Genomic DNA, 13,460 nt, shown 5'->3' with positions numbered 1-13,460 from the left:
TCATCAACTGTCAAGATTTTCTATGTAAATTATTTTGTTGTTACTTTTTTACAAGGTTGCAGAAGGTAAAAAAAATCTAATCAAGACCCAGAAAAAGAACAAGAAAGGAACATTACCGTAGAGAACAAGCAGAGCCATTGCAGAGGAGTAATGTAGGCTGCGAGTCAAATGCTTGAAAACCATCCAAGAAGAGCCTGAAATGAAATGTTTGAAAGTTTTAAACTAAAATATACTAATCAACCAGAGTTGGTGGCAACTATTTCGACTAGACGCCACTGAGGCAGGCTATATCATGTATGGGAGGGAAGCCGTCACAACAGCTCAACTAAATGTTGCTTAATAATTATATGTCAAGTAGAAGAATAAGCTTAGGAGTCCATCTCTCTCCTACAAACAGTTTCCTCAGGACCACACTGAACAGAACAGTCTCAGCTCAACAATGAGTCATTAATGGAGTTGGCGTGTGTTGTCCCTGTGGGCGTTAGGTGTCACCACACACCCCACCACATGCTGCACAGGAGACAGCTACATCATCTACACATCCCATCACTGTGCCACCCAGTTTCCACTTTTTTTACTGAAATTAACCAGTTAAGTAATACTGTCATAATGTGATGTCATAGAATTAATTTTCACATTACATTAATGAGTTTCTCCTTAAGACCGATAAAAACACAGTGGCTTAATTTGCACTGCAATTTGTATGATTGCTGCATGATGTTAAAAATACAGCTTCAGTCTCATCATGTGATCTTCAGCAGGACATATCCATCATACCTTTATGAGTATTTTCACATCAAACCTCACCTTTCCTTCCAGGTTGCCTTTCCTGACTGATACAGAGCTGCATTCTGCTTACTGTACACTGACTACTGTATATGATATACTGTACACTGACTACTGTATATGATATACTGTACACTGACTACTGTATATAATGTACTGTACACTGACTACTGTATATAATATACTGTACACTGACTACTGTATATGATGTACTGTACACTGACTACTGTATATAATATACTGTACACTGACTACTGTATATAATATACTGTACACTGACTACTGTATATGATATACTGTACACTGACTACTGTATATAATATACTGTACACTGACTACTGTATATGATATACTGTACACTGACTACTGTATATAATGTACTGTACACTGACTACTGTATATAATATACTGTACACTGACTACTGTATATAATGTACTGTACACTAACTACTGTATATAATGTACTGTACACTGACTACTGTATATAATATACTGTACACTGACTACTGTATATGATATATTGTACACTGACTACTGTATATAATATACTGTACACTGACTACTGTATATAATGTACTGTACACTTACTACTGTATATAATGTACTGTAAACTGACTACTGTATATGGTATACTGTACACTGACTACTGTATATAATGTACTGTACACTAACTACTGTATATAATGTACTGTACACTGACTACTGTATATAATATACTGTACACTGACTACTGTATATGATATATTGTACACTGACTACTGTATATAGTATACTGTACACTGACTACTGTATATAATATACTGTACACTGACTACTGTATATGATATATTGTACACTGACTACTGTATATAATATACTGTACACTGACTACTGTATATAATGTACTGTACACTTACTACTGTATATAATGTACTGTAAACTGACTACTGTATATGGTATACTGTACACTGACTACTGTATATGATGTACTGTACACTGACTACTGTATATAATGTACTGTACACTAACTACTGTATATAATGTACTGTACACTGACTACTGTATATAATATACTGTACACTGACTACTGTATATGATATATTGTACACTGACTACTGTATATAATATACTGTACACTGACTACTGTATATGATATATTGTACACTGACTACTGTATATAATATACTGTACACTGACTACTGTATATGATGTACTGTACACTGACTACTGTATACTGTACAGTGTATACTGCATACTATATACTGTATAGTGTATAATACACACTGTACACTGTACAGTCTATGCTGAATTTTGTTTGATGATATCCAAGGTTCTCATAAACAGAGAATGGTTGGTTGTGAATTCCAGGAGGTCTCAGTGGGAGAGAGGCAGGCCCACCTGGACAGTTCACCAGTCCATCACAAACATATAAAAATGTTTTATTTTATTTCTTAACAATAAAGATACATATGACATCAGCAAAAGTAAAACATGCAAATAAATAAATTGAAACAAATGTGAAACAGCTTTTTGGTGGTTGCATGAAGGGGGTCCTTCATGACATCATTCCCTCTTTTTCCAGGACTTTGAAGCAAGATAAGTGAAGGACAGGAGAGAAAACCACAGAAAGTCTCAGTCAGGATGAGGGAACCGATGTGTCTGCAGCATCATACTCTCCTCTGAGCCTCACCCCCCCCCCCCCCCCCCCCCCCCCCCCCTGCAGTGAAAGGGGCTGGCTCCATCGTTTCATACATGGGAGAGTCTCAACCCTTTCCTGATTGCGTCTCTGCCACCTCCTCCTTCTTTGTTGGACGTAAGGCCGAGTTGATTGTAAGCTCCACTGTTAGAGCATTCTGTGCACAGAGGAGCATGAGAGGATTCAGCCCCTTTAGACGCTCTTCCCCCCAGTCATGTTACAGACCAGATGCAACTTAATCCAATCTGTTGTAACTTTCATCACCTGAAATTATTTCTCTACTGTTTTGATAATATACAAAAATGCAAACATGTATTATTACTTTTATCCACTATATGGGAGAAATTCGACTTTTTTATTTTACTTTAATACATTTAAATTTTAATTTGAGGTTTTTGATTAAACTATTTCAGACTAACTGATTCACAGCATAATAAGGACGTGTTTTCCACAAAAGGAAAATGAATGCACTTCTGGCACAAGCAGCTCATTTCGCTCAAACCACCGTAGCCAGACAAAAAGCCAGACATACCCTGCTACAGGGTATGTCTGGCTTTTTATTCAGTAAACCTGGAAGTACGTGGAACGTTTCTGACTGGATCTCATTGAGGAGACTAGAAGTAGAGTTGCTGATTTGAGGTCTAGTGTCCTCCTCTCCCACAAAGGGTTGTTTGTTTCCTTTGAAGGTTGCCCCACAGGTTCTCAGAAGGGTTGAGGTCAGGAGATGATGGCTGTAAAAGCAGGCAGATTGTACAGGTGTTCCTGCATGGCGGGATGGAGCGTTGTCTTTCCTGCAGAAGGAACACTTCTTACTTTTACACCACAGTTAGAAACTGAACTGATTTAGCAGAAGCCACCTAAAAGCAGAGGGCCCAAGTTCGGTCCTCAAGATCTACCCATCCTGCAACTTTCAGCTGCAACTCATGTCCAACACACTTAAATCAAACGTATGGCTGGTTACCAGGTGTGTGCAGAGCTGGATGACATGCAGAAAAGGGAATAAGTTATGTGATCAGGCGTGTTAGAAAAGGAATGAATGAGTAGCAGGATGGTAGATTTCGAGGAAAATCCTGCCATGAAAGGACCAAACCACCAAACTCCACATGGATCCAGTTAAAAACCACTTTTTCATGGTGTTGCTGCCCAGCTGGTTCCCATCCAGATCTCTGTCTATCTGGACCATCCAGTGTAGCACAGCAGTTATCAGTGATAAAAACAGTCAGAAAATAAGTCATCTTGTATTTCTGAGCCCACTGCAGACTTTCCTGTTGAGCACTGCTTCAGTGTGGCTAAAACTCAGTTTTACACACCTCTGCAACCTCTGTAGGATCCTGCATGGAGATGTTCACCAGCAGCTTCAGATATCTGCTGCCTTCAGCTAAATTTTTCCCATTAAGTCGCAACATTTATCCTTAAACATTAAAACCATCTAACTTAAGTTTCTCTGAAATGATTTTATTCCTTTCTTAAGACATTTTACACTTTTCATCTGCAGTAGATCCTTTTTCCCCCCAGACTGCGTTGAAACTGGGGCTGTTTTCATAATGCGCAACAACCTTCTTCAGTAGTTTCACTTTAATGAAGCTCACCTGGAAACTAAAGATCAAACCTGTCTGAGATCAACATCAGTGAAAAAACACAAGACAGAAAAACTGTTTCTTTACCTACAATCCCACAAGCAGCAACATCTGGAACGCATCGTGCAGTCTAGCTTTATGGAATATATGCAAAATCAGTGGCTCTTCTTGTGAATACATCTGGTCATCCCAGTACGGAGCTGTTCTGTACTGGGATGTGTCAGTGCAGTCAAGCCAGCAAAGCTGAGGTCAGATGGAGGGACATCCATCGCTGATCAATACATCTGATTTTACATCCATCAAGCCTGACAAAGCCTGACACTGTGACGTGCCTCTACCGAGTTTTTCCAATCACTCATTTACAGAATTACACATGACTGTAGCCCCTCCCCCAGGAGATAGCCCCTCCTCCAGACTTTAGCCCCTCCCCCACCAGATAGCCCCTCCCCAGCCTCTAGCGCCCCCCCAATGTTATAGCCCCTCCCCTATGAGATAGTCCCTCCCCCATACTCTAGCCCCTCCCCCAGGATATAGCCCCTCCCCCAGCTGTCACCAGTAAAATAGGGCTGTGTCTGAATGTAAACACTATTCCCCGACCCCTCATTTACTTCACATCGCTACACTACACGGTGAACTCATCCTGTTTGCAATTGGGACATGAAGCTGGCTGTTCTCTCATCGTCGCTGATCACATGACTTGTCACCATGGCAACCATCGTGCATCGTTCGAAATCCAATCCAGACTTATATTGTATTTTATTATTTCTTTGTTGCATATTTATGAAATAAATAAAAATACAAATTGAAGGATTTATAGTTTTTTATTTACCTGCTTTGACGTTCGTGTCACCTGCACCATGTTGACCTCCTGCCTGCAATGCGTTGTGCTCTACATTGACCCACCTAGTGACCATCGATGCTCACTACTTTTCAAGATGGATTGTGGGCCATTTTGAGTGCACTACTTTTTCATCTGTGGGCATTTGGACACTCCTAGAAAATGGCGAGACCACTCTAAAGGGCACCATGCAGGGAACAGGGTGGACATTCAGACACATCCCAGGTGTAACAAACTAACCGTTTTTGATTCCCCTTTAATCATCTCCTCAAGAAAACAAATTTCATTTTCTCTCAGGAGAAATGATCCCGTTGCCATGGATGCTGTCCTCGTTATCTCAAGATAACAATAAAAAACCTGTAATAGTCGAGCAGCCCGTCCCTATGATCACTGTTTGTCATGTATTCAGCCCTTTGCACTCTGCAAGACTTATTTAAGGTTAGTACTAAAAATAACTCAAATAAAATTAAGTTATGCCCTTAAATTAAAATAAAGAATGCCTGTTATGAGAAAAGCAGAATAATTAATATATTATTCTTTTCCTGGGTAATCATGTCAGCGGGTTACTGTTTAATGAAAGATGCTTATTAAATGACACAGAGACAAACATGAGCAGAGCAACATCCGTCACTGTAATCATCACTTGTGCATGAATTAGATTTCCAGTTCCACTCATGAGCCGGTCAGGAGTAATGATCTGGTGTTTTCTGGTCGTTATCTTCACCGCCCTCAGAGTGAAGACACTCCAGAGAGGGAAGTCGTCACGATGCGAGCCAGCAGCGCCACCATACACTGAGTCAACAGCTGTGTACGCGAGGTAATAAAAAGCCTTGGCACTTGAGAAGACTATTATTTTCTCTTTTCTGGATACGTTTCTGTCAGTTTGAGCCAGAAACTTCTGATAAGCTGCCCAATGAAGAAAACCTATAATGAGTTTCTGTTTTATCTGCTTTGGGAGTTTACTGCGTGGAAGGTGTTGTGTGCTGGTGTTTGTACAGGAAAATGGATCCACAAACTTTTATGGAGTTCACAAACCCTAGAGAAGCTGGTGAACTTTGAAACTATGTGTTTCTGCCAGACATAATGGCATTGTGGAAAAGGAAGATAAAGAATAAACAAAAACAAAGAAATACGAAGGGAGATGGAGCAAAGAGCCAAAACTGCAGAGGAAATGAGGAAAGTGTAAAAGCAGGAACAAACGTAATCATCAATAAGTCATATAACTCACTTTTAATATATTAAAAACATCAGACAAAGTACTTTAGACATCCAACCCTAACCCCCAGAAGTCACTTAGCACCATCTCAAGGGGTCTCCTGCACAAGGTCGCCCTAACACCCCCAGACCAGAGCACCTCATGCAGCCAGCTGGTGACAGGTCAGCGGGGGCCCAGAGCAGCGAAGAACTGCTACAGACCTCCCAGTCCTGCCAGAGCCAGTAGCAGCCCCGAGCACAGGCGGACCCCACTGAGCAACACTGGGGGTGTAAAATTAACAATTTACACTGGCTAAAAACATAAAATAAAAAATAAAGGAATGATAAAATAAATAAAATAAATAACTAATTAAATTAAATTAAATTAAATTAAATTAAATTAAATTAAATTAAATTAAATTAAATTAAATTAAATTAAATTAAATAATGATTAGAATAAGATCGTGATAATTTGGGAGTTTAATTGCCCTTTAATTCAGAATAAAACAAAAAAAAAAATCAGCCCTGTAAACATTTAGTTCCTAATGAAAATGCCCATTCTGAATTAAACTTAAATCGAATTAAATGGCTAGTTTATTCAGAATTTTTATCTGAATTGAAACATTTTCTATCATGTACATGTTAATTCCACTTTAAAAATAATCTGTCTGGTTGTAGCTTTGTCCTGTTGCGATGACGCACAACAACCCATTTCCACTGGGCAGACACACAAATGATTATTTAAATGTGTAGGCAGGTGAGTTCCTGCTTAATATAACAGTCCCAAGATCGTAAGACTAACTACTAGAAAAATGAGAAAAGACAAGCTAAATCATTCAATACCAGTTCCCAGACTATTTTTCCTCAAACAAAAGACATGAATATGGTTTAAGCCTCTCTATCAGGGTCATCCCTCTGGTGAGAATGTCGACCAACTGTGAGAGCAAAGCATTAGTTCACTAAATCTCTGTGATCGTATGTAGAGTATTGGTATAGTGCAGCAACGTAAAGGCGGCGTAGCATAAATGTGTTTATATGAAGGAACAGACTGCGCATACGCAAACACATATTGTTGCTTTTATATGAGAGGAAAAGGCAGAGCAGCGCCGAGCCTTCAGGAGAGGATGTGGCTTTGACCGTAATACAGCGAGTTACTTGTGCAGCTTGTTTGTCTGGCCAGGAGGAGGTGCTGTTGAGTCATTTTTATAGCACAATGAAACTAAATTCTATTAGTTTCAGATCGATTTTTATTACAGGAATTATAGGAAATTATCTGAAAGATTATATTAAATGGTAAATGGACTTGTACTTCTATAGCGCTTTTCTAGTCATACAGACCACTCAAAGCACTTTACACTACTTGTCACATTCACCCATTCACACACACACTCATTCAACACACTCATACCCTGATAGGCACATCGGGGGGCAGTTTGGGGTTCAGTGTCTTGCCCTTGCCCTTACACTTCGGCATTTCAGGGGAAGCCTGGAATTGATCCCTCAACTTACCTGTTGAAGGACAACTGCTCTTCCTCCATGAGCTACAGCCGCCCCGCCATTTACCAAGTCCATATTAAAGACAATAATTATAAAAGAAAGTGAAATATATATTATCTAACAAATAAATGGAATAATCCACCAGGCACGTGCCGTGAGTTCTAGGCTTAGGTAGGCAGTGGCAAATTGCAAGGGACAATAACATTTTTTTAAATGAATTTATAATTTATAAAAGTTCCCTACTTAATCTAACAAGACATCAGACTCTCACAATAATTTTACGTCACGACGAGTAGGATAAATAACATTATGGTTATATGCCTTTGTGAAAATATTTTTGTGTGCACCATCCCCGCTCTAAACTGATGGACATGCTCATTCGCACAGCAGCGAGCATGCATAAGCTTGGACATACATACGCACAGCCATTTGTGACTGGCAATATACCCATCCAGCAAACCAGCCTCTCTGCACAAAGTGCAGCAGCCAAAGCTTTGTATCATTGCTTGAACTATAACAGCACTTAAAACTATTATTCCTGGCAAATTCCCAATTTATTAAAACATTTTTTCTACACAGCCATCTAAAGGAAATCTAATTTAATCAACCTGGACACAGAATACAGAGCAGAAGTGCTCAATTTTCCGACATACAAGTTACAAGTTGCCACATCCCCCAAATTCCCCTCAGTCATAACGGAGAATCCTACGAACTTAATGCTCAGCAAATTCAACTGAGCCGTATGGACCGTCCACTTTTACGCAACTGATGACAGCTCAGCCTGATTGTTTCCCAAATGCAATAAGTAGAGAGACTGACAACTCGGACGTGAAGCTGTCTGCGGTGCTGAAACGTCGGTATCTCAAGGGTCCACACCCCAGATAGACATTTAATGTAAAAATACCTGAGCACAACTCCAAATACAAGAATGCTCTACTGCACCCATGTGCAGCTCCACGTACCTTTGTTATGCAATTTACACGGTTATTAAGGTTTAAAAATTAAAAAAATTATTCATGTCAGTCTTAAGCATTTTAGATCCATAAAACAACAACGTGATGTTGGACCATAATCACCGCATGGCTACACATGAACACTGCCATAACAACAGAGAGGGAGGGAAGAGTTTAACCTTACTTTATTTGAAGACGAACTCCATGCGCCTGTCCTTCTGGACAAAGTTGCTGATCACAGCGTTGTAAAACTCTTCTGTGTTTGCCTTCAGTTTGATGAGCCTCTCTCTTTCAATCGATATCAGAGCGAGAGATGAAAGTCTTCCTTGCTCTGTCCTGTTGCGGCTGTAGGTTTTGATCCGTTTTAAGGTTGAAAAAGACCTCTCCGCTGATGCTGTGGTGGCTGGAATGGTCAACGCCAACTTCAACAGTTTTGCAGCCTCTGGAACAGTGTGTTCTAGGTCGTGTTCATGAGGTGACTTGTTTCTGGTCATCTGTGAGCTGTACAGCCCAATAAGGTCGGCCTTTAGCCTCACAAAATCAAAATGCTCCCCATATTTAGCAAGGCTGTGCAGTTTTGCATCATCAAATTTGGCTGAGAATTCATCAAAATTTCGATGATTGATTAAAGTCAGAAAATCCAACTCTCCCAAGTTCTTGAATCTGGCCTCCATGTGCAAGTTGATGTTATCCAGGATGCGGTAAAACAGCTGACATGGCTCCATCCACCCGCTGGCTGCACGTGTCGCTGTGCACCAAGTTCAGCACTTTTCACCGCTGCTGAAACTGTTCATAAAATGAGTCAAAGGACTCGCGCTGGTTCATCAAGGCTTTCATCGTGTCTCTGACCCGTCGAGAGCAGAACCCTATGTCCATCACCTTGGCCTGAAGAACACGGAACAATGTGTCTGTCTCTGTGAAAACCACGCCGTACACCATGAGGAGGAAGCAGGTCCACGCTTTGGAGAGCCAGATGCTGAAACCAGAGGCCATAGTCAGAGCTGGTCCATCCCAGTCATCAGGGTTTTCCTGAATGAGCCTGAACGCCTCAAGAAGTTCTGCATAGTGGAACAAGACGGTCTGAACAAGCCTGGAGTTTGAGTTCCACCAGGTCGCTGCTGTACGCGGAATGCGCCTTCTGACCACTTCATCCTGCAGATAACTGCTGAAATAAGCAGCAAGGCCTTCCAGAGTCTTGAAAAAGACTTTACAGTCAGGGATCACCTGTGCAGACTGCGAGAGGACGAGGTTCAGTTTGTGCCCGTAACAGTGAGTAAACAATGCCTCGGGTACTTTTTCTCTGATCTTTGCCTGAACTCCGTTTAGCTGCGATGCCAGAACTGATGCGCCATCATATGTTTGTGCGACCAACTTGTGTGCACAGCCCAGCTTGTCCAGGACACCCATGGTATAGTTGGCGATTGCTGTCGCTCTCCTGTCATCACTGACATCATCAAAGCCCAGAAAAGCCAACTTCACCTCACTGCCAGACACGTATCTTAAAATAATGGAGAGTTGTGCCTTATTTGTGATGTCTGTGGTTTCGTCTACCTCCACATCAACAAACAGTGTCATACCCACTTCTTCTTTTATGTTGTCCCTCAGAACATCTGCGATCGCCTCAATCAGGTCCTTCTGAATCCTGTTACAAGTTCCAGAAAACACCTTGGATGAAGCCAAGTGGGCGGAGAGACTAGCATCCTTGCTAGCTAGCAGGTGCAGCAGCTCAATGTAATTTCCCCGGTTCGAGGAGTTTTCCGTTTCATCGTTCCCACGGAAAGCCAGCTCTTGTTTTCCCAGGAAATACACAACATCTATGAAACTTTTGAGGATTTCTCTGTTCTTCCTCACTGTTTCATTATGCATGCTGATCTCCAGTGTTCCTGTGGGGGCACTGGGGCTGCTCCTAGCGCTAGCAGGTATGTCTTCATCTTGAGGCGGGAACCTGCTAGGCATGGTGGGGGGTCTGTAGCAGTGCTTCCTTGCTACAGGTCAGTCCCTCGCTGACCAATTCCAGGAGCTGCCAGCATTTCCCTGCTGCAACACACCTGACCCAAATAAATGGCTGATTAATAGGCAGATGCATGACAACAAGTTGCTTTCATTTTAATCAAGTGTGTTGTAGCAGGGAAACACTAAAACCTGCAGGATGATAGCTCTTGAGAACCCAGGTTGGTGAGCCCTGCTCTAAACTCTCTGTTACAGGTTTTCTCTGCCAGCTGCTTATTGAGGAGCATCACAATAGCAACGACGACGTCTCTCCTGGTGTGTGCGGATCTTGTGATCTTGTGAACACAGAAGCATGGCTACTGGGGGGAAATCTGGGGATTTAACTGATAAAATGATGTCCTATACCTGAGATGCAGCCATTTATTTAAAATGAAGATGTGAGTTTCCTCTGGAGAATTGTGCATGTATGAGATGAGTGTTATCACATGAACGTCGAGCAGGAGGAGACCATGAGGGAGAGTAGGAGTGTTTATAAGACAGTTGTAGGTGGGCTTACAGATCAAACTAAACTGTTCTCACTCATGATGCATAACAAAGACAACACTTATGCCAGGCGGACACTGTGCGATTTTAGAAATCTGACTGTCGGGGAAATGCTCCCACTGCACGACCGGGTTTGTCCCTCGTACTCTATCTGTTCCTACGACATGTGTACTCATACTGTACGACTGCTGTCAGCCACGATTATTGACAACCACGACTAGTTGTCGGCGTCAGTCGGCGTGTGACGGCACAAAGTGCTGGAGTGTGAACAACGAAAAACAAAGGTTCCTAGTTCCTATGACAACCACAGCGTGCCAAGATGGCGAGCAGGCAGCAAGTTGTTGCAGTTGTCTGCACTGTCTTGTGCGCTGAAACAAAAAAAAAAAAAAAGGATTTGGCTCTACTAATCTTTCCTCTAGCTGCTGTGTCCACTGCACACGTCTGAAGTTGGGGTTGCCCGTCATTGTTTAAAGCTCCACCGGTGTCTTCTGCGGAGGTGCGAACGTAGAATCGTGACGTAACACCACTCACACTGTACGAGTGACGGCGAAAATTTCTGACATGCCAGAAGTTTGATCGGGAGGTCGCAGCATCATCGTTAGAACGTAGCAGCAATTAATCCTTCCTCATGAGTGTTCTCACACTGTACGGTGTACAACCTCCCGACCGGACATCCCGACGCTACCATGTTTCCACGATGACGCAGCGTGGTCTGCAACAGCAAAATCGTGGTGAAATCGCCTCAAAATCGCACAGTGTCTGCCCAGCATCAGGGAGAAATCTGGCGAAGAAAAAAACCAAAGGGTCTAAATTCACTGAGGTGAAGTAAGAAGGAGCAGGTGGAGCAGATTCACAAAGGAGCACAGCAGTGATTATGAACAGGAAGTGAACAGAACATGGAAAGCTTCAAAATAAAAGGAGGAAAGCAGACAGGAATGCCACCATGAGAACCAAGAGGACAGTAAAACAACAAAAACTAGACCAAAAACTCAGATCATGACACAGGGGGACTTTATAACCCCGCTTTGTGTATGTAGAGATGGAAGATGAGAAAGAAATGAGGTTCCTGGTGAGCTTTTAGATTAACTGGAGTCAGAGCTGCTGAGTTTCCAGACAAACAAAGGCTGCGGTTGTTTTAAAGTAAACAACACAGGGTGAAAATTCAGTTTGAACTAACTGAGCACACCATGACATGTTTCTGGCTTTGTATGCTTGATTATTCTCAGGGACTTGGGCGAGAAGCCTCGCTCATCCCCTGCTGGCAATATACGAGCAAAATATTCAACATAAAGGAGTAGTTTTCTTTAGTTTATGACAGAAAAAAAGAGGGTTATATTTTCCTCCATGTCCTTTCCAGGTCTTCATAGCACTTCATACTAAATAAAACTTGACGGTTTCTCAGTCACTTTTAAATTCCAACACCGGAGGCTCTGCAATCATTCGCTGTCAGACACCGGTGTCTCTTGTGGCTGCTTCCTCTACCTCAGTGGATGAAAACACTCATGCACCTGCACATTACAAAGCTGCCGTTCTGTGAGACACTGTGAGGATGAATGAAAGATGGAGCGAGAACAAGACATAAGCTAAACCCTGCAGATGAGCTCAGCTTCCATTCTGGGGGAGGTTGTGTGTGCATGTACCATCATGTCTGTGTGTGTTGGTAGAAGTAAGGGTGAGGCAAGTTAAGGAATGTGGGTTGAGATCTTCTCTTTTGGCCCCAATAAATGGAACAAATATAGTATTTGGAAAAAAGAAATGGCCAGAACCAGGATCAGACAATGGCTTTCTATTGGTCGTTGACCTCTGGTTGGAAGTTACAAAACTCAGCTTCCGTCAAATCATTCTTTAGTTTTCAAGAAATAATAAATTAGCAGAAGAGAGCTACACTAAGTCATCCCAGAGGTCAAAGTTTCCTGTATTATCCCCAATTTCTATGTTAAGGATCTCTATCACCAAGTTCTTCTAAATGTTTGCTTTTAGATTTTGATGTCTTTTTTTACCAAAGAAATGAAAAAGTTGCATTACTTTACATTCTTAATCAAACCTGTTCCTTTTATAAGGAGGGATTTTGTATTGATAGTATTGAAAGATGTCAATACAAACAGTGACTTATTACCCCTGGCTCATACATGGCTACGATGCTAAGCTAACTTACATCTGAAACATTTATACTAAACAAGGAGAAAACATGAGTGCAAGTAAACTAGCAGCAAACCATCTAATAGTACAATTAGGTTACTTTTCTTCCTGACTAAACACATTTAGTTACTACAGTTTAGAAGAGGGAGGTATCTCCCGTTGTTGGCTGCAGTTCCGCAAGTGTAGAAGTTTCCCTGCTGGAACACACCTGACTTACATCTATGTGTAATTAGCAGACTTGTATAGTTTTATGCCAACCTCTGCACACATCTGCTAGATAAGTCTAATGTTTTTCAAGTGTGTTGTGG

The sequence above is a fragment of the Telmatherina bonti genome, assembly GCF_933228915.1.
Source record: "Telmatherina bonti genome assembly, chromosome: 23".
Lineage (NCBI taxonomy): Eukaryota > Metazoa > Chordata > Actinopteri > Atheriniformes > Telmatherinidae > Telmatherina > Telmatherina bonti.
This window is presented reverse-complemented; position numbering follows the sequence as displayed.